Raw genomic sequence first — 24,412 nt, 5'->3', positions numbered from 1 at the left:
GAAAAAAAATTGTCCTGCGCGATCTAACTGGTGTTGTTTGGACTTCAGACGGAATAGGAACAAAGCAGGGTCTTGTCGCAGCTGATCAGTTTTTTTGGGGTTCGTTTGTTTGTTTGTTTTGTTTTGTTTTTTTCCAGGGCCTGAGCGAGACTGCAAGCAAAGAAGACGGCCTCAAAAGAAATAAGCTCAGCTTGCAGTAGGGATTCGCCAGACGGCACAAACAACTTGAGAAAGGTCAATCATGTGAACCGACCTGCGCTCACATGCCTTGAGGAAACTATCATTGTATTCATTTCTTTTTTTTTTTTTTAAATATTGAAAATAACCTTAAAGAGTAACATTTAAAATGTCACTGTCCATAAAGTGGTTAATAATAAATCATGATCAATAATACAATTCAAACATGAGATTGAATTATTTCCAGTCATTTTTTGTTGTACATTTCTTTTTATTACTAAAATAAATGACTGACCGCCCCCGTCGTGTTGATTTCATTTGCCGCTAAATAACATTTGCACGTAACCTGCCACTCATCACATTAGCCATCAAGACAAATTACACACCAGCGAGTGCGTCATTGAGTTGATAAATGAGTCGTCCGAGTGACTTTCGGGCCACTTTGACGAATGAGAGCATGTTTTCAGACCACTTACTTAACGGTCGAAGGGCGAACGGCAGCCGGCGGCCGGTGCGAAGGACGAGTCTTCCCACGGGAGCTTATTTCACTTTTTCTAACCTACGTACCCGAGATGTTTATCACGCTCACCTAGCGGGAACGCCGCCAACTCGCCGAGGAGCACTTTGCTCCCAGGAGTGGTTTTTTTTTTTTTTTTGTGTGTGTTACTTAACTCTAGATGGGGTAGGCGTCTGTTTTGTTGCAGTGCAGTTATTACCTGTTATTTGTCACGCAGGCAAAAAAAGAGGTGGCTATTTGGGGTAAGGCATTTTTTTGAACGAGTGAAATCATCGTATCTATTGGCGTGGGGGGCCACTATTTGAGGAAATACGGTAACCCGGATTCTTACGTTTCCAATGGCAACGGAACGGAACGGTGTTGATTGCAGTCAGTGCCAGGATGGTATTAAGGTTTTTAGCATCATCTCTGTCAAGTCGGTGCAGGAAAAAAAATAATACATATTTTTGATTTATTTATTTATTTATTTATTTTATTTTATTTTTTAATGGGGAATTTTTGTCGTGGGAATATTTTCATATTGTCCTGAATGGGCTGAACAGTTGGAAGTTGGAATGGTTTGAATCCGTCAAGAAACGTGGAAGTGGGAGGTACACGTGGAAAATCGGTCAAATTTGATTGTCAAAATTCCAGAATTCTGAAAAATGTGCACAGTCCTGTAAATGAGTGATTCTCAACTGGTGGGTCGGGACCCAAAAGTGGGTCGTGGAGCCATTTTGGGTGGGTCGCGACAAAATCGTAGCATAATTCAGACTGTTAAAACTATTACAGTTGCTTTGGTCTGTTGCCTTCATTTCTCAAAAAGAAGAAAAAAAAAACACAAAAAAAGTTTGTACTAGCTTAAAAAGAAGAGCTCAGTGCCAAGATTTACATTTTAGGACATGCAGTTATGTTTACCCTCAGTTTCTGTGCTCGAAAAGGCACTTTAAACATGGAAGCATGAGTAATTATGTTCAAAAAATAGGAAATTCATATGTTTTCAAAGGCTTTTTTTTTTTTTTTTTTAACAATACATACTCTTTCAAACTTCTGTAAAAGCGGGTTGCGACATAGCGAAGATAGAAAAATGTCATTCCAGGGTGACGACAGTTGCGAACAAACGCTTGCAAAGGTCCTGAATAAGTTGAACAGCGTGAAGTTGGCATGATTTGAATCCGTCAGTAAATGTGGAAATAGAAGGTAAGTATGTGAAATCTCCCTCAAATGACCTAATTTACCTGCGAAAACGACATAATTTGTCATCCGTTGTTCCCCGATGTCACGCTGTTTTACGTAGCCTGACGCAGCTAGCGCCATCCCGCTAACACGCCCAAGCCAGATGTGGATTTACGCCTGCAAAGTTAAACGTCCCGCTCAGGCCAGCCATGTGGCTTTCATTACCTCCGTGCCATCGTTCGGGTTCAAACGAGGACAAAAAAAAAAAAAACACAACACAAAAAACTGTGGAGCATGAAACAATTAAGAGCGAGCGACGCGCGAACTCACTGGACTCATTGGCCGCCGTCCCGGTTTTTCTTTTGTTGGCAAAATGGTTTCGTTTCACGGGAGATGTGCTGACTCATCGGACGGACGTGCAGATAAAAACAAGAGCAGAAGGAGAGGTGGAACAAAATAATTTTTTTTTTTTTTTTTTTTTTTTTTTTTATAGTTTCACCCTTCTCAACATGCTTTAAACACATTTCAACTTATTAAAACACGTTTGAAACGCATTGTAAATGCATTTGAACACAAAAAACAAACAAGCATATGCAATGTGTAATTCTTTTACTTCTGTGTTTAGTTTGACGGTAAACGTCAATCTTGAAGCCTCTTTTTTTTTTTCAAGAATTATTCAATATTTGCTCAACGGCGGCTTGTTGTCATGAAGCGACGAGAGCGGAGTTCACTGCCACCATACAGCGGTCGTATCTTAAATGTGTGCTCTCAAGTCAAAGCAAAAAAAATAAATCTCTAAAAATCAGCTGAAGACAACTCGTATCATTCGTATCTCAAGGCACCACTGACAAAGTCCTCCGCCATCGCGACAAAGACTCTGGCGCTTATTGATCACCGTGATGGATGGACGTTCTCCACTTTAGCTAATTCGTCCCGAAAGTGGGAGGAGTCGTGAAAAGAAGAGGAAACAAGAAGAGGAAGGGACCGAAAGAGACGGAATGCTTTGAATTCCTCACTTCGTCTCATCATTTGTGTTGGCGTAGGGAGGGGGAGAGAAAAAAAACAAACAAAGAAAAAAAAAAAACCCCATTCGGTAAACACACTTCACCGACAAAACATTAGGTACCCCCGCACCCGTCGACAAAAGCGTCATCAAAAAGCAAAATGATCCGTTTGGATTGGAACTGGAACAGAGGGACTCATCGAAGTGAGTGTTTACAATATCGGTACTGTACTAGTCAAAGGAAGTAGCAGCAATAGGAGTCGTAGTAACGGTAGGAAGAGGATTAGTAAGAAAACAGTAGTAGGAGGTGGAGAACTCGGTAGTAATAGTACAAGAAGGAATAGGAGGAGGAGGGTACGCAGCAGAAGTTGTACTACGGTGGTGGTGGTGGTAGCATTAACTTCATTATGGTTGTAGAACAATTTCAAACGTTAACCAAATACAAGCCGCAATAACTTTAGAGTCTGCGATCACCCTGCTGTTGTGAGATGTATTTTGACAAATGAAGTACAAGTGCATACTCGCAGTACGTGCGCGGCCACGCGCGCGTCGAGAGGTACACGAGCGCAGCAAGCGATAATTGCGGGGGATGTTTGAAACCTTCACTGCAGTACATCCGAGTACAGTAAGTGAGCAACGGCGCTTTGGAGAGGAAGTGAGACGTCCAAGTGCGCTGACTCACCGGTGGTAAAGGGGGGGAGGGGGGGGGTGGCCTGAGGGGGCTGAACACAAAAACCAAAACAAAAAAGTGGACGCGTTTGCTTTGGAAGCCGGTCGGCGGCGTCCGAACGAGCGTGACAACCCGGAGCGTGAGCGCGTCGCGTCGGGTCCCGCTGAGGTCATGAAGCCAACGGCTGCAACGAGGAGGCCGGCGCGACGTCGTGCGTGACTCACAAAAACTTTGTATTACTGCCCTACATTGACTCACACACATTAGCTAAAAACAGATACCCAAATGCGCTCATAAAGGCGTTATACACTGGTTGTTTGGATCATGCTTTATAAGCACACACAAGTAACATATTCATGTTTATAAAGTGTTGATATCCTATTGATTAATCATAAGCTGTTTATGAGGGACACTTCTGAAGCCTTTTAAATGGTTAATTAGCTGGTAATAACTACTTTTGTGTACTAGTTTTTAATGATTTATAAAGATGTATATCATACATTGTCATTTGAACATACTGTAACTTCTTTCACAGCACCTATAACCAATTTATTAACCAATTATTCAATGTTTGAGAGCACACTTATGAAGGGTTTACAAATTATGAATGGGTCATAACGTGTTTTTTTACTAGCTAAGACTTTGTAAACATGTCATACACTTTTAAACCAACGGTAGCCAATTTAACAGAGTGCTTATAACCGATGAATTATGTTCAAACTGTTTGAGGGTATGCTTATGACTGTTGCAGTTGTAACGAGTTTAAACACTTTTGTAAAGACAAATCATACAATGCCGTTTCAGCATAGCTCACGCAACACCTGCTGTTGAAAGTTTATCACGCTTTAGTAATGACTTACTAACTGTTTATAACCTAGTTATTCATTTAAAAATGTTTGTTAGGGTATTCCTATTAAGAGTTTTTAAATGGCTTATTAACTGGTTATAACCAGATTCCTTTCCACTTGTTGGTTAAAGCGTTATAAAGATGTAAGTCACGCGATGTTTAAAGATAGCTAATTCAATGCCCGATGAAGAAATGTCTCAGTCGAGATAGATCGACGCACTTCCTTGACACCAATTACTGTACTGTGCTACGTTCCTATTTGGCGGCTTCTGGTGGCATCTTTGGGTGTTTCAGAAAGAGTAGTTACTGCATGTTTGTTTTCCTGTAAATATAGGTTTTAAAAATCATGCAGTATTTCATCAAGAGCCGCTTTGTCCGCCAACGAAGTTTTGTGACCGAGGGTCAAAAGAACACAGCCAAAGAAGTTCCCGAAGCGAGTCGACCGGGCGGCGCTCATCTGGGGAGATTATCGACTAGCAGGCAGCCAAATTCATCTTTTCACTCGTCTCAGACGGCTTCATTTGAATGTGTAAATGTCGGACGGTCGCGCTCAAGTGGCCGCCGCGTGCGCGCGCATGCAAATCGAACCCAGAAAGAATACAGTATGTATGGCGCGCGCGCCGACACACGCAGCATGCCGTATAAGGGTGGTGGTTCCAAATTATATCCAATCACTCTTTGTGTGTGTCACATTATGCTGTATGTCAACATAATTAGTACTTTTGTTTTTGTTAGTTGACCGTGTCCGCAGTTGAACTTTTCAGTCAGGCAAGCAAACATTTGCAGTGCGCCGTTTGCCTCATGGCGTAAATATATCAAGGTTAAAATATTGTACGTATGTAAAGTACAATTCATTATACAGAGTGTTGGGAAAGTGACTGTGAAGTGATATTAATTCTTGTCTATTTTCACATTGAAACATGTTTGTTACGGAAAAATACAAGTGCGCGATGACATTTTCTTTGACAGACACGTTTCAATGTACAATACAGGAGGTACATATAAATTCCTTTTTGAAAAACACATCCATTAATACAAATATAAATGCACAGTGACTTTTCAAACACCTTGTATTATGATATACAATTAAAACCCAGTGTTTTAAGCTCATACGGGGGTTTATACGTGCTTTATAAGATGGCTCATAACCATGTTATAAATACATTATAAAGCATTAATAAACAGTTATTAACTACGTGGGGAAATTTTCAACATTCGGTACATTTTAGCTATACTACCACGTCTAAATGCTACCATGCGCCAGTGTACTCATTTATTGCATTTTTATAAAACAAACTAGTTAACATTTATCAACCATTGTGGGACCCATAGACACACTATATTACATCTGACATTTGTACAGTGCACACATATGCACAGAACATAACCAGACTATTACATAATATACATAAATATGCACACATACTGTCAGACACAATTGTACATGTACACACAGCTATGTTACACACACGCACATACACACAAGCAGATGTCCAAAATATACTGTTAGTCATGTAAAACAAATGTACATGCAACAAATTGCAGAAGTGTGCGAATGCACCCACTCACACACACACACACACACACACACACACAGCCAGAAATAAAAATCGGCAGTAGGCTGTAAAGCACTACTATGTGTATGCACTCACATTATAGAATATAATGATATTAACTATGTACATTCGAAACGGTAGCCTATTGCCACTGCAATTATAACAAACATTTTGATAGCGTCAATCAAAGTGGACAGAAGTAAGATCCACACACGTCGGAGTGTGTGATTCCATCCACAATTAGAACATATTTAAATACACAATATTTGTCTCAGCCAGTATTTATATACAAGACGCTGAGAGACTGAACAAAACGCAAGTGTACTGTAATTAAAATAAGACAGCATGTGCCGCACGTATGGCTAAAATGACAAGTTCAAATTTGATGAAGAAATTCTGAAATGTAAAACAAACGTGATCCGATGTCATATTAGCTGTGTGAGCGTGTATATTGTCAATATTGCGCTTAGTTGTCATTTTGAAAGTGACATGACTTCGTATGTGACTGTTAAACCGATGCATAGACGGGGATAAGAAAATGTGCGCATGACATTTACACGCGCGCGCACACACACACACACACAGTCATTTTCATCCTTTTACTTGTTGCTGCTGAAAAGGTTAATGTGCGTTTTTGTTTGTTTTTTTCCTTTCCAGTCGAAAGTGAGTGGGTTGTCAGAGAAAAGAACGCTCGGCGAGGGACATTTCCCCTGTTGCTTGTTATTATCGCTCCTCCTAAACATCACGCACTTTCACTTTGACTCGCGCGCATTTATTGACGTGAAAAACATCTGACGACGACTCGGCGACACACACGAGGGCAAAACCAGGAGATTGGCTTTTTGTGGGCAAAAATTGGGAATTTAAAGTCACGTGGAGAGACGCAGCATTTTAGGTATCGCGTGTGTTTCAGAATACGTTCCTTTAAAAATGAATGCAATTTCCTGCAACTTAAGTATTTTAATGATTACAGAGTGACTTTTGTGGGTCAACTCAAAGCAATGTCTGGGGAGGGGAGTATTTTAATTATCAGGTGTGTTCAATAGTTACACATTCTAGAAATATTCATTTTGAACTACAATACAAGTTTTATATTATTACAAAGGGACTTTTTTTTGGTGGGCAAAATTGTCCACTAAAGGCAAAATGTTTTGGGGGTAAAAGTATTTTAGGTATTAGGTGTGCACACACATCTCCACATTTTGATTAATTTTCACAACAATTGAAGTCTACAATTATGAGAATTGGATTTTTTTTTTTTTTGTGGGCAAAATTGTGAACTAAAAGCAACGAGGGGGCGAATGTATGTAAAGTATCAGGTGTGCTGTCGGCATTTATAGGCTTTGTTCCTCTTTAACAACAGCTTCAATTGAAAACAATTAGTCAGTCATTTTTCTACAAGCAACCTGTGAGAAATTATGTTAAGCATCAATTGTCATTTCAACATTTAGACATTTTTTAATCAACATTTCTTACTCGATGATTAAAACTTTTACTGTTGTGTTTGCTTGCAACATTAATAACAGATTCATTTTTGTTTTTAGAATGTTAGTATCAGATGTGATTTGAATATTACATCATTTCTGAACTTGAATTTAAAAGATATATTTTATTGGATTTGAATTGTTTGAATCCGAATTGGAATGCAAACTAGCAAGTGGCCTTATCAAATATGTGGTTGCCATTTTTAATTCATCCGAAAGATTTTTAAGTGGGATTTTTTTGTTTTGTTTTTTGCTGAGCATTTGTCTTAAATCGTAGGTGAAATATAGACACGCGTTACATGTGTTGAAAATGTATGAAGCTATTAAAAAAATAATAATACATCCCACAGTCACAACTGAAGGCTCCATTTGTGTCACTTCAAACACGCAAGATCTTGTTTCAGTCTGATTCATCGTTTCAAGATGAGTGGGGAATTGTATTTTAATTCGATTTTTGTTGTTGTTTCCACAAAGCAGCAACAAACAAATGCAAGCATTTAAAGGACAATTTGTTTTCGAGCAGAGAGGAGCAGCGGCCGGCGGGACTTTTTTTTTTTTTTTTTTTTTTTTCTTCACGGCACAAAATTAGTCACATCGCAAGTGAGCAGGAACATTTTTTATTTGTTTTTTTTTTACACCCCATCATAGACGAGATTCACACGCACAGAAAAGAAGACTTCGACGATAGGCGGCAGAGAAATTGTGAAGAATATGTGGGAAGTGCACCAGCGCTTTGTGAGGCCACTTCAAGACCAAAAAAGCACCGAGATCGGGTTTCAAAAAGGTCGAAAAAAGGAAGCCCAGAAGAGCTCGAAATGACTTTTCCTTTTTCCTCGGCGTTCAAGAGGAAATAATGACTAAAAAGGAAATCCCTCCCTTACAAAAACTGAACAGAAGAGGCAGGTGGATGATATTTAAGAAACATTCAATTCAATTGAAACTTGCACAATGACTGCAACAGAATAGAACTGAACAGTGTCGTAAAAGCGGCGCTCATCATTTGACGTGTCGGAACTTCAATTCTTCAAATGACAACAACTGGCCTTCAAAATCTGCTTTGTAAACTGTGTCACCTTGGGGAATTATGAAACCGTCATGCTCTCCGTGACAGAGGACTTCGTTTTGTAGCGCAACGGACAATCAAAATCCGGCTCCTTCCCTCAGGTCGGCGCTACCGATCAATGCAAACCAGAACTAGCAGACATTCCGACAGCTTCTTCCCTCTTGCGATCAACTTCTTAAACAGCTAACCTACAATTCCAATTTCTTTTGTCTGAATTTTCGTCTGTCGGGCCAATTATATACTACTCGTGCACTCGCTGTAGTTTTCTCGCCACGCTGCACTATTTGCATATCGGTTGTTGACCAACACTGGCCGCTCATGCCAGAGTAGCATCTGCCCCCATTGAGGAGTATCTGCAACATTTGCACAATCGACATTGTCCCAGATTATCGTACTACTCGCTTGAAGTCTCGGCGCCCATTGCGCAATGGTCCTTGCACCGGACTATTGCGATATTAGTCATTTGAACTGCTCTGCATCGTTTTGCACAATTGTCCCCCCCCCCCCCCCCCCCCCAAAAAAAAATTTGTAGCGGCATTACCAGATAACTAGCAACCCTTTACTGCTCAGTGACTGTTTTTTTTTTCCTCGTTTTTTTTCTCTCCTCAATGCCTTTATGTCTCCAAAGTGTTCTCTGTCAATTGACGGTCTGTTGTCGTACGAGAGCGGCTCCGACTACCGGAGACAAATCCCTTGTGTGTTTTTTGGACATACTTGGCAAAATAAAGAGGATTCTGATTCTGATTCTAAATCTGTCGATTGCTCTCATTTCCCAGTTTTGCCCAGGAATCATACCGTCGTCCTTTCTTGATAATATTTCATCATTTTCATGAAATACGCACGCGTTGACGCTGCTGCAACCCTGCGCGCCCACACGCCGACTCATGTGCGTGTGCGTATGTGGTTTTGGAAATTAGCGCGACCGTTTTGAGTCACCAAACAACAGCTCTCATTACTTTCAGATGGAAGAAGAGACAAAAGATATATATATTTTTTCTTTTCTGCAGTGAAAGGAAGACATTTTACTACGACCAGTAACAGAAAGGATGCGGAGGCTCGGAAGTTCTCTTGTACACATTCAAACGTGCACGGGTAACAAATCGTTACGACGACTGCTGCATCTTTGAGGCTCATTTCGCCAGTCGGGCCTGAATGAACTTTCTCCTCCTTTGGTCATGGCTAATTCTAATTGTGTCCTCCAATGTGTCGGGACATGACAACACTAGAACAAAACTCCAAAAACAAAATATGAGATGCATACTTCACTGCGGTGAACCTCAGCAGCCCATTTCAGCGGCAAAGCTGAACTAACTCGCGACGCCGCTGCTTTCCGAACATCGCAGCGACATAACGGCTCCCGATGTACAAAAACTGGACGCCGGTGTACTTTTTGCAGCAAAAGCGCTCAGGTCAATCTAATCACGTTTCCCACGCTTTAAGAAGTAGCCATAGCATAATAATACAAAAGATGAGATAATTGCAGCTCGATGGTATTGCACTCCGGCGTCCACCTGCAGCTCATTTCGGCGCCCACAAAGCAACTGGCTCGAATAAAGCGAGGAGCAACGTGTGTGTGTGTGTGTGCGCTTTTTTTTTTTTTTTGTTTTGTTTTTTTGTTTTTTAACAGTAACAGGAAACCGTTTCCTGTTTGCGACCATAAGTCGGAGTCACACAGCCGCAGCGACGTTCCTGAAAAACCAAAGTTGTCGTGAAGGAAGCCCACACAACATTCCGGCTTTTGAGGATGCTTCTGATCAACACAATTGTGCTGAAAAATGAAAACAAACAAAAATGGAACTTAATTTTCGCTTGAACATGATTCAATTGTGTTAAACTGACAGAGATTTGATTATTTTTGAGGAAAAGAGGGTGAAATTACATCATCAGTTGACCATACTTTTATTTTATTATTATTATTTATTTTTTTTTTTAAGTGTAGCATCAGTATCACGGTGTTATAACTTTTTAAACAACAGATATTTGAACACAAACGGTGGAACGACACACTATATTAATTTGAATTCATTTCAAAGGGGAAAGATCATTTGCGATACGAAAGTGGTCAAGGCATCACTGTCTCTCTTGAATGTTCTGAGCTCCTGTTTCCTTGCCAGTGTTTGTATTAAGCACATTAACGCCGTCTTTTGCGGTTGCCATATTGTTTGTGGATGCAAACCAACGAGTGGACTCGATTTTTCTTGCATTTACTTTAAGACATAATACATCAGCAATCACGTCCACACAATCGACAGAATACGTCGCGATTAATTAATCGAACAGTATGATCATGATACCAAGTGTGTCAGAAATGTTCCAGGACTGGCGTCAAAAAAAGAAATATTTGATGTCAAGCTTCACGTCGAGAAAGAGGGGGAATGTTTTTTGTTTTTTTTTTGTTTTTAAATCACACTGAGCCAGCTCAGAGAGTTGGGAGGTTGGTCCAGCTGCAGAATCTCTTTGGGTTTGAAATTCTTGTGTGTGTGTGCATCAGTCCTGGAATTTGTCTGACACTGATTTGGTCAATTCCATGGACCAAAGTGCAGCTACAATTGTTGCTAGGAGCTTTTTTTAATTTTTTTTTGGGGGGGGAATGGGAGGGAAAAGTGCCAAAAAGCCAGTTGACTCAGCACCAAGTCACTACATTTGTAAATAATAGCAATACTAAACATTTTTAAAATACTATGATATCATGAGACGGGACAGACATACAGAAAGATATTGGAGTGGAAGTGTGTGTCTTGTATGTTTTTGGGGTTTTTTTCTATGTAAAATGACACGTATAAATATGTCTAGTTAGTGTGGGAGGTGAACCAACCACCAGTAACACTTGTTTTCGTCTGTCATTTTTGTCTGTGTGTGTGTGTGAGAGAGATAGAGTAGGAGCGGTGTAGCAAACAACCAATCCGCCGCCAGTCTGGTACTAAACACAAAAAACCGCTGCACAGGTTTAAGAGACCAATACCAAATATCAGATGAACTCAATCTTGGAGGTAATGTAAAAAAAAAAAAAAAAAAAAAAAAAAAAAAAAAAAACCTGCACGACAATCTAGCATTCGGCAGCTCGCGCGAGAAGCTAACAGATGAGCTGAGTTCAAAGTCTCACAAAAAAGTGGGTCAATATCGGTTCTGACCCAACAAGCGAACGGGAGTGGAGGCCAGCAACAGGAAGCGCAACGCTCACAAAATCATGAAAGTCACACAGATGATTGTTATGTCTTGGCGGAGGTCTGCGCTCTATTATAGTCATTGTATTGGAAAAATGTGGACAATTGTTTTTGGGGAAATCCAAATTTCCAATTTCTTGTTTCTTCAAATAGTTGCCCCGACTCCAGTGGACGCCTCCCTCAAACAGACGCCTACCTTTTCTCATCAGGAGAAAAATGGGTAGTAAGTATAATCGTCACGCTTCTGTTCACACACGGACATTAACTTAGAACTCGCTCGTATGGGGTTTTAGGGTTGGGGTTTGAGTTAGAATCAGGCATTAGATTAGGTTTGGGTGGGTTAGGGTTATGATTCAGGGTGAGAGGGGTTAGGGTCTTTGGTTCAGCATTACGATTAGGGATAAGGGTAGTGGGTTAGGGTTAGGGGTCCTTGGTTTTGTTTAAGGGTTAGAGAGTTAACTTGGTTTAGCATTCAGATGAAAAACTCGGTAAGGGTTAGGGGTTTTGTGATATAGCGGTGATATTGGTTAACGTCATTCCAAAAATGTGTCTCCTCCCATCTGTACGATTGAGGAAGCCATCCTGAGCTGCTGTTTCACGTCATTTAGTCAGATAAATAAGTGACATTAAAATCTGACATGCTGTAGTTAGCGAGCATATAAAACACGTCAAATTAGTGATGCAACAACAACGAACATACTTTGCTGCCTCAAGTGTGACTTATGTTTTCATTTGAATAAACTTAATCACATCCAGCAATTGGGCGCTCGGGGGCAAGAAGAGTCCAGATGTCGGGAGAAAGGCGAGGATGCTGAGGAGGGCGAAAAAGACGTTTTTTGTTTGGGGGGGAGGGGAGATGATGCAGCGGATGACGTGCGGGACGTCCCGATGGAGCAGCTGCACCTTCTTCTCGCCAACACTTGCAAACGCTGCCAAGCAATTGTGTTTTTTTTGTTTTTTTTTTTGTTTTTGCAGGAAGTGCAAGTGCTGATTGTAAACGGGCATCGTTAATTGGGACCAGCCCTCGACACTTTGGGAGGTCTCTGACAACTTCTCTTCACAATCAATAAAGTCAATGAGGCAAGTGTTATGTGACGCGACTCTGCGAGAATCTAAGTAATTGTTGTATTTCCAACCTCGACCGCATCTTTTCCACTTACAGTGAACCCCCGTTTTCTCGGGGGGGGGACGATCCAGATGCAACCGCAATGGGTGCAAAGCTGAAATATAGCAAGACCATATAAAAAACGTTTTCACCCCTCCCTACACACTCCTGGTCGCACTTTCATGAGAGACTATCAGATAACGTCACTTTGAGGAAGCGAAAAGAAGAAGACCCTCAGGCTTACGCAGTGCTCCAAATGAGAGGCAACGCGTGTTTGCTTCAAGCTCTTTTTTGTCACTTCCGGTCAAACTGACACAAAACAGGAGCGAATTGAACATTGTATATTTAAACCCCAAACATGTTTCCCCAATCCAATCGCTTTACTCAACGGAGGTCCGCTTGCTTAATGCAAAACATCGTAGACAGAAATTTGCATAGCTGTTACACTAATTAAAAACCTTCACAAAACTACTACTTTAACACACACACGGAGCAGCAACACATACATGCAACAAAAGAGAATTAAACATTGTATTTTTAAACACCCAAACATTCAACCAAATCATGAAATCTCATCCAACAAAAAATTAGCGAGCTGAATGCCATCATACGACGCGAAACGCCACAGGCGGGGTAACGGAAATTAGTGTAAATGTTACAGTAACTACAAAGCAACAGACAACTGCTACTTTAACAAACATGAAGCAAGAACATATTCAAAGCATGCGAGAATATTCACAGGCGTACATTCTCGAAACTCTGTGGGAACGACGACGATGACTGGACATTAGTTAGGGACCTTCTCCGCTTCTTCTTGCTCATAATTACGCTGCATGTATTCCAGTAGGCCTCGTGCTGCCGTAGCACACTGAAGACCCGTGACTCTAAATTCAGACTTGCCTGTATACTGATAGTTAAAAAAAATATATATATATTTTTTTAAACAAAAACAGATTGCTTAAAAATTCACCTTACATAAAAAAAAAAAAAAAAAAAAAAAAAAAAAAATCCTACTTCATAATGTCCTGCTGACATGCTTTCAGCTCTCCCCCAGGGCACAGCACTTTTTTTTTTTCCACGACTGATTAATGACTCACATGAAAGCAGAATAAAAACATTAAAAAAAAACAAAAAACGATGAGTCATGCCAAGCCCCTCGCATTTGCGGCGGCTTTCTTTTGTCCGCACGACGTCAACCTAAAGCGACGGGACAGGTTGCTCTTAAAATGACATTTTTTGTAACATTTGAAACGGAGACGAAACTCCGCTTAGTAGCCTACTAAAGTAGAAGCAATGAAGATTAGTTGATTTGTCGGGGACCACGTACAGAAAACAATCGCGAGAGTCGCAATATGTCGCTTTGAAGTCAATTTCCGACTGCAGTCCATGTAACGGTCATCAAGAAAAATAAGAGTTGGAACATGAAATACAGTAGAATAGAATACACGTGCACACATACAAGTTTTAAAAAAGGAAAAATATTAAGATATTGACAACAAAAGAAATAGTAATACAGAAGCTAATGAATCGAATTGTGGTATAAGCGATTTCAGTTTGTAGATTATTGCACAGACACATTGAATATCGCTCAGTGTAGTTCGCTTGAATATCGCACAGTAGGCACGACGGGCATGAGAGCCGTAAATTTGAAAGAATATTATTATTATTTTTTAATTATTATTATTTATTTATTTATTTTAAATTGTGGACATTTGGAAATCCATTCCAGGCCCACCTGGTCCAGCGCCTTTGTTTGACACACACGCCTCTTCGAACAAACAAGACAACTTGCAGTCTAATATAGGCTCGCCGGTATAACGTCCACAAAATGTTTTGGGAACACTTCGCAATCGGTGATGAAAGACGGCGTGTGCATCGGCGGGTTTTTTTCCATGCTTAGCTGCACCGGCTTCCTGGACTTTGCTTCCGAAAACCACTAAATGACCCTTTTGCGTTATTCAACTTTTGGAAGAGTAGCGCGCTTCTCGGTACAACGGTTAGCAAGTAGCTCGCTCGTTGGATTACAGTGTGAATGTCACCTCTCGGCTAGAAATCACCGCTCATTGGTTCGTTTGGGGCCTCGCCGCAAGAACAACAGAAAAAAAAAAAAAAAGAATCGCCATTTGAAATTCAGGGCCCGGTACGCCCCCGTCGCCGTTAGCTACGTCCTCGGGTCGCGCTTCCCCGACCGCTCTCGGGACGTTTAGCCGGCGCCGGGCCTTCGAGATGTGAGAAGTAGCTGAATGTGAGAGGGTGACCCTTTGGCGCCTAAAAATTGGCTTAAAGCTTCGGCCTCCTCCTCTTCCTCGCAGACTGTTTCAAGCCCCCCTTTGAACATTTGGAGATGCAAGCGACTTGACGATCCTTCGCTCCTGAAAGTTGCGCGACTGTTTCAAGCTTCCCTTTGACCACTTTTGTCCCATAAGAAATACACACCCTACTTATGGCGTGTACTTTCACACTTTCAACATTCCGCCATATCAACACTTGGGGGGAGTAGAAAATCCATTTTAGTAGACACAACAGCCTCATTGCAAACCAACAGCGTCGCCCCTGTACAAAATAATGACATTTTTCCAATGTTTTATTTCACGCTGCATATTTTGGGTCACTTTCGAAAAAGTCAGCAAATTTCAGGGTGAAAGACATAAAGGGTATTTTTATTTTTATTTTTAATTGCTGTCAAATATCAGAAGGGTTCCGATTTGAATTGGATACTATGTACGCGTTAATTCAAAAGCTACTTAGCCAATGAAGAGGAAGCCCAACGGGATCTTTCGTGACTTTGAACCCAAACTTTTGCGTGTCATGCGCGCACGTCGGCGCCAGCGTGTCGTTTGTCCATCGCCGTGGCAACCGGCTTCACCGCTGCGGCTGATATCGGTTATCTCCTCAATCAAAAGGTCATCGGAAGACAACGCGTGCTAATCTGCAGAACCCGCGCTAAAAATACATACGACAATTCAACAGGCGTTACAGCCGATTTGGACTCTTACCAGGACGGGGAAAAGTACTGATCATACTTCTGTAGTTAAGTCAAAAGTAGAAATGAAAAATGCATTTTTACAGTCAATTGTAATACGATACCCATTTTGATAACTTGGCATGACTGAAAAAGTTTCACCTGCATGTTGCTCGTACCAAGAAAATGTTCTCTTTTAAAAAAAAAATAAAAATAAAATAAATTTTAAAAAAATAAATAAATCACTGATTTAAAAATTTGCTAATAAAGTGAAACAAAAAAAATGCACTTTAGGCCCACCGCACAGCGAGCGAGGCTGCAGAAAGTGATTGAAGTGGACAATCGCCCACAAAAAAAAAAAAAAAAAGAAAAAAGAAAAAGTCGGCGACTCACACCCACACATCCGGCAATCCCGTATATGCGCAAACGTCTTCCGCATCCGGCGAAATGGCTAAAGGCGCTTCCGCCTCACTCGCTCGGGTGCACGGCGAAGGGGAGCGTTTCAAACCACCCTTGAAACTTCTACGTTGTCTTTTATAAACACAAGATGTGACCACAGCGCCACCAGGAATGACAACAGACGCTGTTTAGGCTTCAATCGTCTTTACATATACCATATTTCTGTAGCTCAATCATATTTATGTCTTTAACTTTAGTCCAAAGACACCAGCCATAAAGAAAACATTTTTGCAAGTTCGGCTTCAAAGAAAATAAATAAATAAATCATGTCACCAATGGGAAAACAAGACGCAAAGATAATGTTTGCAAAGCTACACAATGCAGACACACCAGTTAGCCTCCGGATTTTTGTGGTTCGGCATTTGCGAATTTGCCTGCTTGCAGATTTTCAAAGGGGTTTTCTGTTATTCCTTCAAAACTCACCTATTTGCTGTTTTTTTTTTTTTTTTTTGCTCAGGCCAACACTGCTTCAGCGCCATCTTGTGGCACCTTGGGGCCAAGGAACTACATAGAAGTGAGGGAGGGGAAGAGCTTCATTCAGTCTGGCCAGCTTTGTCTAACAGAAATGTGCTTTCTCGCCATCTTGTGGCATCTACATGCATTAACATAACTTTTTGGTCATTTAGTGAAGGATTCTGGCTATTTGCAGCAGGGCTCCGTCTCGATCCCCTTTTCAACCACGTGCAACCGATGTAAATGTTCAAATTAAGTCCATTCAAAAGAACTCCACCCCCCTCATTGTAACATTTTGGGCTCTTGTATGCTTTGTGGCAACAGTTTAGGAAAAAGCAAGTTTGATAGAATGCACGGCGGCCTAGTGGTTATCGTGTGTGCCTCACAGTTGCGATGTTCTAGGCTCAAATCTGGGCTCAGTCAGGCCTTCCCGTGTGGCGTTTGACGGGTTTTCTCGGGGTCCTCCAGTTTCCTCCCGCAGTCTAAAAACAAAAACATTCTGGCTTCATTCTAGGCTCGAATTTGTCCATAGGCCTGAATGCGAGTGCAGGGAATGGTCGCAAGTCGCTATGGTTAAAATGATCAACCGCTATCCTTTATTCTAAAAACACAAATGAAGAAAAATGTCTTCAATGTTAGGAGGTCTCACAAACCGCACTTATCATTTCTCCCAAGGTGTGCAGACAGTCCACATTTTTTCTTTGCTCATGTAAATAAAATGTAATCATTCAACTCAAGCACGTTTGCAAATACCGCACGGACAAATCACAGCTTTCTAACGTCGATTGTTTTATTCCTGACCTTGCATGACCTTGTTTTTTTGTTTTGTTTTTTACTTGATAGGTAAATAATTTCATGAAATATGACATGATTTGCACTGAAATGCTATTTTGCCACTTCTTTTTTTTTTTGGAGCATGTCATATTAGATCATATTGTATATTGTGACCGTTGCTTTTTTTTTTCTAGGATTGTAAAAATATGCATCTTTAATATTGAAGTTGTTTAGTAATTTCATTATTATTTTTTTGACGAGTTACCATCAGGAAATAAAACTCGATTGGTATACGTTTGATTTCTTCAAGACCTTCAGCACCAAATTTTTTTAAACACGCAACAGCACATGTGTTTTATTTGTTTTAAAAGCCAACAAAACATAATCCCAACTCTAAAATGTAAAAATTGCGGAAGCGCAAGAACAAAAAAAAATAATAATAAAAAAAATAAAACATTTGGTATTTGCTTTGAGGCCTTTTTTTGTTCACAACAGGTTGCCGTTGAGCCGTTTTCTCTGCAAACATTTGTGGCCAATTTTGAGCCAGCTTTTCATATTAAAAACATCATATGATGATGATGAAGATGATGACGATGGTCAATATTAATGTACGCGTTTGTGGTTTGAAAAAAAAAATATGAACAGCCTGTCGACCACCAAAAGCCCTCCTTTACATATTGAGCAGCTTGCTTTTCTAGCACTTTGTCACAGTATCAGCTCGATATCGGATACGTATCGGATACTTGTGAAGCCTGCCGATACCAGTCACCGATACTTCAAGCAAAACAATTTTAAATTAAAATCTTTTTTTTTTTTTTTATGTTGTAATGTTTCATATTGCGAGAACGTATCCCGAGCGATAAAACGTAAGTTCGCCAAAGCTACACCGAGTTCGGGATATCGGCCTTTCAGGAGAGATTACGCAATCAACCTAAAATGCACTTGAATCTTTACAGGTGAACTTAATTTGACCTTTGTGAAACTTCTGAACGTATGCAAGGCAACACGTCGAAAATTCCCAAAAGATGTTTGCTCCGCGGACATTTCCCGAGGACGTCCACTTGTGCGCCTTTCAGTGACTCCTCCGATCTCCGTCGCGACATGCTGATGACATTTGGTGAGATTCGAGCACAAAATTTGCAAGTTGGGCAAAATAAAAAAAATTAAAAATGAAAAAATGGCTTAAACGTTCAACAGTTTACACGAGGTCAAGTTGAGTTGACCTGTAAAAATTGATGGTGTCTCATACTGAAATTTCACCTGAAGACGACGCCTCACTTTTTCTGAGTATTCGTGGAGGATAATTCCTGCTGTAAATGAATTAAATTTTGTCTTTTTTTTTTTTTTTAAACCCAAGAAATTTTGGTCGGATTTCCCCGTAAACAGAAAAAACAAAAACAACAATTGAAAAATAAATTGGGGAGAATTTTTTTTTTTTTTTTAATCTACAAATGCACTGGAAGAAAAAAAAAAAAAAGTGTTTTGAATGTACTTAATTTGAACACGTATATCAGTTGCGGACGTGGACGAAAACACATGCATCAATAGAAACTTTCCAATGAAAAACAGTCCGCAGTCTTAAAATTTAAAAAACAAAAACAAACACACACAAAAAAAAAATCGCTTCATTCGCTGAAAGTTGTCCATGGGCGGGAATGATCGTTATGATTAAAAATATCATTAGTAGTGTCCAAATGTCCTTTTAACGCCTGACATGAACTCCTGTGTTCATTTCTTTACTCGTGTCAATAAAATGTAATCATTTCCCTCCAGCAAGTTTGCAAATGCATAAAAAATATATATATAGCAGCTTTCGAACATCAATCTGACTTTTTTTTAATTATTATTATTATTATTTTTAAATTAGCCTACCTGACTTGACCTTAATACTTGCTGTGGCCCTAAAAGAAAAATGACAAAATATGACATGGTTTGCACTTAAATGCCATTTCCACTTTTATATTACATCATATTGTATATTGTGAACGTCTTTTTTTTTTTTTTTTAATTATTATTATTCTGTAGAGTAAAAATAAATGTGTATTCATAATGATAAAGCGATTTCATAATAATTACAGTATATGACGTTTTTGTTGAGGCTTCTGTTAGCTCCCAGCTAACTTATTACACATTATCGACTCTCAGTATCACAAAATGAAAATTGTCACTGCATCAGTGCAACTCTGGATGTTTTTTTTTTGTTTTTTTTTTAATATATAAATTGTGTTTGGCAGTTAGATGTTTAATTACAACCTCTCCCAAGTAGCACGTTTAACGTTTGATTAGTTTTAAAGTCAATAAAAGAAAAAGTCACTTGGGCCTTTTGGCTCTTGTAAAAATAGAATTGCTTTGAAAGAAAATTGAATTACACTCGTTGCTTTGAGGCCTTTGTTTTTTTTTTTTTTTTTTTTATGATGATGATGCGTTTGTGTCCTCTGCATGCTGACTTAAACTGAAAGGTGAACATTAAAAGACACACCATTGAAGAAGCTCAGATCATATTCATAATTGGATATGACGAGACTTTCACAAGCTCCGATATGATATGACCGTGCATGTTTTAAAAAAAAAAAAAAAAAAAAATATTTGAGCTCAAAGTCAATATTAATGTATTTGTTGTCCCGTCAACGTCATTTGAATAATATGAATAGACTTTCTACCATCAAAACGCATCATTTACATATTGAGCAGCTTGCTTTTCAACGGGACTTTTTATACAATCACACATCAAATATTATTTTCAAAAGTTTAATGACAGAACGTCCTTGTGTCCTTTTTTGTTTCTTTCTTTGTTTGTTTGTTTTTGCTGAGTGAGAAAGTGGAAAAAGAACAAAAAGAGAATTTCGAACCTGTTCCGTGTAATCAAACCGCAGAAAGTTTAGCAGACTGCACAGACATTTTCTTGATGATGATTATTATGATGACGGATAACCTCTTATTATATTATTTGTTAAAAAAAAAAAGAAGAAACTCGTGATTATTAAAAAAACGAAGCTTTTTCAAAAACATAATTCGTGAGCATTTCTAGAGTGATATGGTTGATGAAAATGTTTTTTTTTAATGATCATTATTAGAACGAAAATAGCGCAGGAGCAATTGTAATATTTGCAATTAAGAACGCTAATAAATATGTTTAAATGTTCACTGTAATACGCTAAAAGTGCAAGACGACTTGATTTGCAATTCACGTCATTTATATATATATATTTTTTTTTTTTATTCGTTTCTGTCGTTTATGTGGAAATGATTTCACTTTTTTTGTGACACCTGCGCAGTTGTTGTTCAAACACTAAAAAAATAAAACATAATTTTCGGTTGCTCATGATTAAAATGCGGTAAACCGAAGTCATTTTACTGTTTTTCCTGGAAAATAATCCAATATCTGTCAATTTAAACATTCTAATCATGTTTCGAATTAAGTCCATTCAAATAACTTCTTTTTTTCCCAGTTATACACATCAAACGTACATTATTGAACGTTTAAAACACTCCCAATTAAGCGTGTATACTTTTATTTTGATTGTGTTGTAAAAATAAATGCGCATTTCAACACGCAATTATCATTTAAACCGGATTTATTTGTGATGTTATTTTTAAAACGCTCTTTTTTTTTTTTTTTTTTGCATAAACACGCAACGCTGTTGTTACTTTCGATCGATCACGAATGATCTTTTTTGTTGTTGTTGTGAGTTATTTTTCCTTTTTAAAATGATAAACATTCTCCATTTGCGGCCTAAAATAACCACTAAGTATACGTCATCCCCTCCCCCCCTTTCTTTACCTTGCACTCTTTTAACAATTAAAATTGCTTTAAATAACAGACGTATTTTGTTGTCGTTGCAGTTTCAAACGACCTCATATTTTTAATCGCTCGAGAGGGGAAAACAAATTAAATAAATGATGAAAAACATAAGCAACGGGGGTGGTATGGGGGGGGGGGGGGTGTCAAATTGACCAATGCGTACACAATAAAACACGTATATACAACCAAATCATTGGCATTGTGCTCGTATAATGAAGTTTTTAATCAAAGAAATACTCGTAAAACACGGCGAATAAAGCTGGTACGTTAAAAGGCAGAAACATTCAAAATGAAGGAAGAAAGAAAAAAAATAAGACCCCATTGCCCAACTATTTAGTTGTAAGCACACATAAACCTAATTAATAAGAGATTGGAATTAAACAATCTACTTTTGACAAAAAGGTCATTAATTCCTGTGAGGTGATTCTTTTTTCAATTAAATTTATCTAAAAAAAAAAAAAAAAAATTGAAATCAAGAATTAATCACCTTTTGGCCAAATGATTTTCGTTTCGGCCACAAAAGTGAGACCAAGCAAACAAAAATCATTGAAATTTAAATGGTGACCGGTTGTAGAAATAAGTATTATATTATTATGAATATATATATATATATATATATATATATATATGGCATTGACGTTGGTATTAAAAACTCGGGCAGACGTTCACTGTTGCAAACGTGGGCACGAGTCGCCATCTAGTGGAGGTCAGAGGAACTACTACTACTACTACTACTACAACGTCACACACACACACAGTTTCATGACGTCACATTACTGGCAGCCTCTGCGGCGGTTGGGCGTTTTTTTTTTTTTTTTTTTTTTTTTTTGCTGCACCGAACATGTGCGCAAACAGGCTGCTCCTTAATTATTGTTAATAACATGATTGACATCACTGCAGCAATCTCACTTTTTTTTGGGTGGGGGGGGGATAAATTTGAATCACTCCAGCAGCAAAAAAATAAAAATCATTAGAAAAGATATAGCTACATTTAGGACATACACAGATGCACAGCAACAATTAAAACAATAAATACATAAATAAAATCATAGATTATATTGCTGTACATAATAGTTTAGTATGATTTTTTTTTTGTGTGTGAGTGGGGGGGGGGGTTTGGGGAAGATGACTTTGTATTAATTGGTGGACAGAGAACAGTCCCGAACAGAAAGGCTACTGTTTTGGTTAGCAACAGAGCTCAAATGTCAGACACGTCTGCATGAGAAGGAAGGGGGAGTTCAGAACATAACATTGAAAATATATTTTTCAAGTCAAATTGTCAATTGAAAGGGCTGTCGGGGGGAAAAAAAAAAAAAAGGGATTGGGATGAAAACTTTGATATGCTGAACAAAAAGGGAATGATTACTTTTTATTTCTGTATTTAAAAAAAAAAAGATTAGTTTATTAGGAATACTGATTTGCCTTGAATTGTTTTTATTTTGGGGAACAATGAATTTCCTTGGCAGATGAATAAAGTAACTATGAAAAGAAAGTCGATTTTTTTTCCCCCCTCTTTTTTTTGTTTTCTTGATGTTTCTCAAGCTGCTGCTGCCTTTGAAGTGAACGATGCAGGAAGCAGAGAAAAGAGACGCAGAGAGCAAGCGGAAAAAAAAGAAAGGACAATTTCAGCGTCTGACTCATCTGACACAACAGCACGGTCGTACTTGCGTGTGTGTCGAAAGAAAAGGTAGACGAGAGCGCACACACGCCCACGCAGATTTCGAATCCGAGTCGTTCGCTCGCTTCGGGATTTTAATCATTCGACTATTTCTTCACGTTGAATTTGAATTTCACACAAAGACCAAGAATCATTTTATTTTTATTTTTTTAGCTGAAACGCGCAGACTTGCCTGGGGTCGCGAAATAAAAAAAAAATATATATATATATTTATTTTTTTTTTTACAAAAGTCCTATAAAACGTGATGAATAAAGTTGTATTTGCTTGAAAGCAATCTCCCTTCTCATGCAATGGACTAGTCCATCTTCTTACTTGACCCGATTCGAGAAACGAGTTGCAATTAGCGAAACAAACTTGTTGGCATGTCGTCAAGAAAATGAAGCGGAGTTATAGGAAACGAGAGAATTCATATTTTTTTGAGTTGATGATGAACATTCATATTCAAAATGTTTGCAGCACAGCGCTTATTGTGTGACGTTATCTGGTTGCCATGGCAACATGTCCCACCAACAACATTATGAGGACGCGTTACAAGAAATCTCATCTTTCCAAAAAAGCTCTTTTAATGCTAAAGCTAAAGAATCGAAGCTCATGATGGCCACTTTTGTCGATGCTGCGTCAGAACTGTTTCAAATGATAATAATGGGGGGGGGTCCTAATGAAATAATATTCATTTGTAAAATTATTTACTCTATATCATGCATATTTTAATTAGAATTTAAATATTAAATAATTACAACTAGGTTTAACTGACTATTCATAGAAATAAAGAAATAACTGGAAGAAACAATCCGTGGTTGATATATTGAATTGATTAGTAAAATAACGCATTAAATATTACATATTGCAAACATCCAATTAATAGCAACAGGTAAATACTTTTAAAAACAATTCAGGTTTCAAATCATGTTAATAGTTAATAAGATCAATCAAAATATTTTCATATCACTGTTACTAAAACTGCAAAATAATTTGAATACATTATGCACATTACAAACATTTAAATTATCTTACAAAATAAAAGCACATATTTAAATAAAATGTTTAAATTTTTTTAAATCATTATTACGATACACTATTATTATTACTTATTCAAAATAAATCGCAAAAAGTAATTCGAACAATTTTATAATAACAAAACCATAATAATCAACACCTGCCATCAGTATGATGCAGTGCAGTTATTATTATTATGTGAATATGGACAAACACATTGTGGCGCTTTTTTTGGGGGGGGGGTATTTTTGCATTACCCCCACCAATTCTTGAGCAGTGTTGGTGGAGGTCAAGTTTTCACAGAGGTGAAAGGTGATGGGGTGGTGCGCGGCGAGGCGTTCGAGTGCGGGGCTGCGGGTGCGTTTCCTGCTAAACTACCCGGCAACACAGGCCCACTGAGTCATCCGTGTCCCGGACCTCCCACTCGCCTCCACCCACGCTCTTCTCTTCTTTCTCTCTCTCCCTCCCTCCCTCTTTCCTTCTCTCTCTCGGTGATGCAAAATCAGCAGCACCACCTCATCCGGACGCGTACGAAGCAAAAAACAA

At 38.9% G+C, this 24,412-nt stretch overlaps 1 long non-coding RNA gene across 11 annotated transcripts in view; it reads right to left on the bottom strand.

Annotated features, from left to right (window-relative positions):
* The window catches only part of LOC133409531 (uncharacterized), a 56,434-nt gene that overhangs the window by 19,178 nt on the left and 12,844 nt on the right, over positions 1-24,412 (bottom strand). For 5 of the 11 annotated variants that reach the window (XR_009769422.1, XR_009769418.1, XR_009769423.1 and 2 more), the window contains one exon: positions 17,002-17,097. The exons of 3 other annotated variants lie outside the window; for them this stretch is intronic. This is a non-coding gene — a long non-coding RNA (uncharacterized LOC133409531). Of the gene's footprint in view, positions 1-2,179; positions 2,248-17,001; positions 17,098-19,261; positions 19,291-24,412 lie in introns of all 11 variants that reach the window. 3 more of the 11 variants (XR_009769425.1, XR_009769427.1, XR_009769421.1) reach the window with 2 other exon arrangements.

The sequence above is a fragment of the Phycodurus eques genome, chromosome 11 (assembly GCF_024500275.1).
Source record: "Phycodurus eques isolate BA_2022a chromosome 11, UOR_Pequ_1.1, whole genome shotgun sequence".
In the NCBI taxonomy this organism is placed as follows: Eukaryota; Metazoa; Chordata; class Actinopteri; order Syngnathiformes; family Syngnathidae; genus Phycodurus; species Phycodurus eques.
This window is presented reverse-complemented; position numbering and strand designations above follow the sequence as displayed.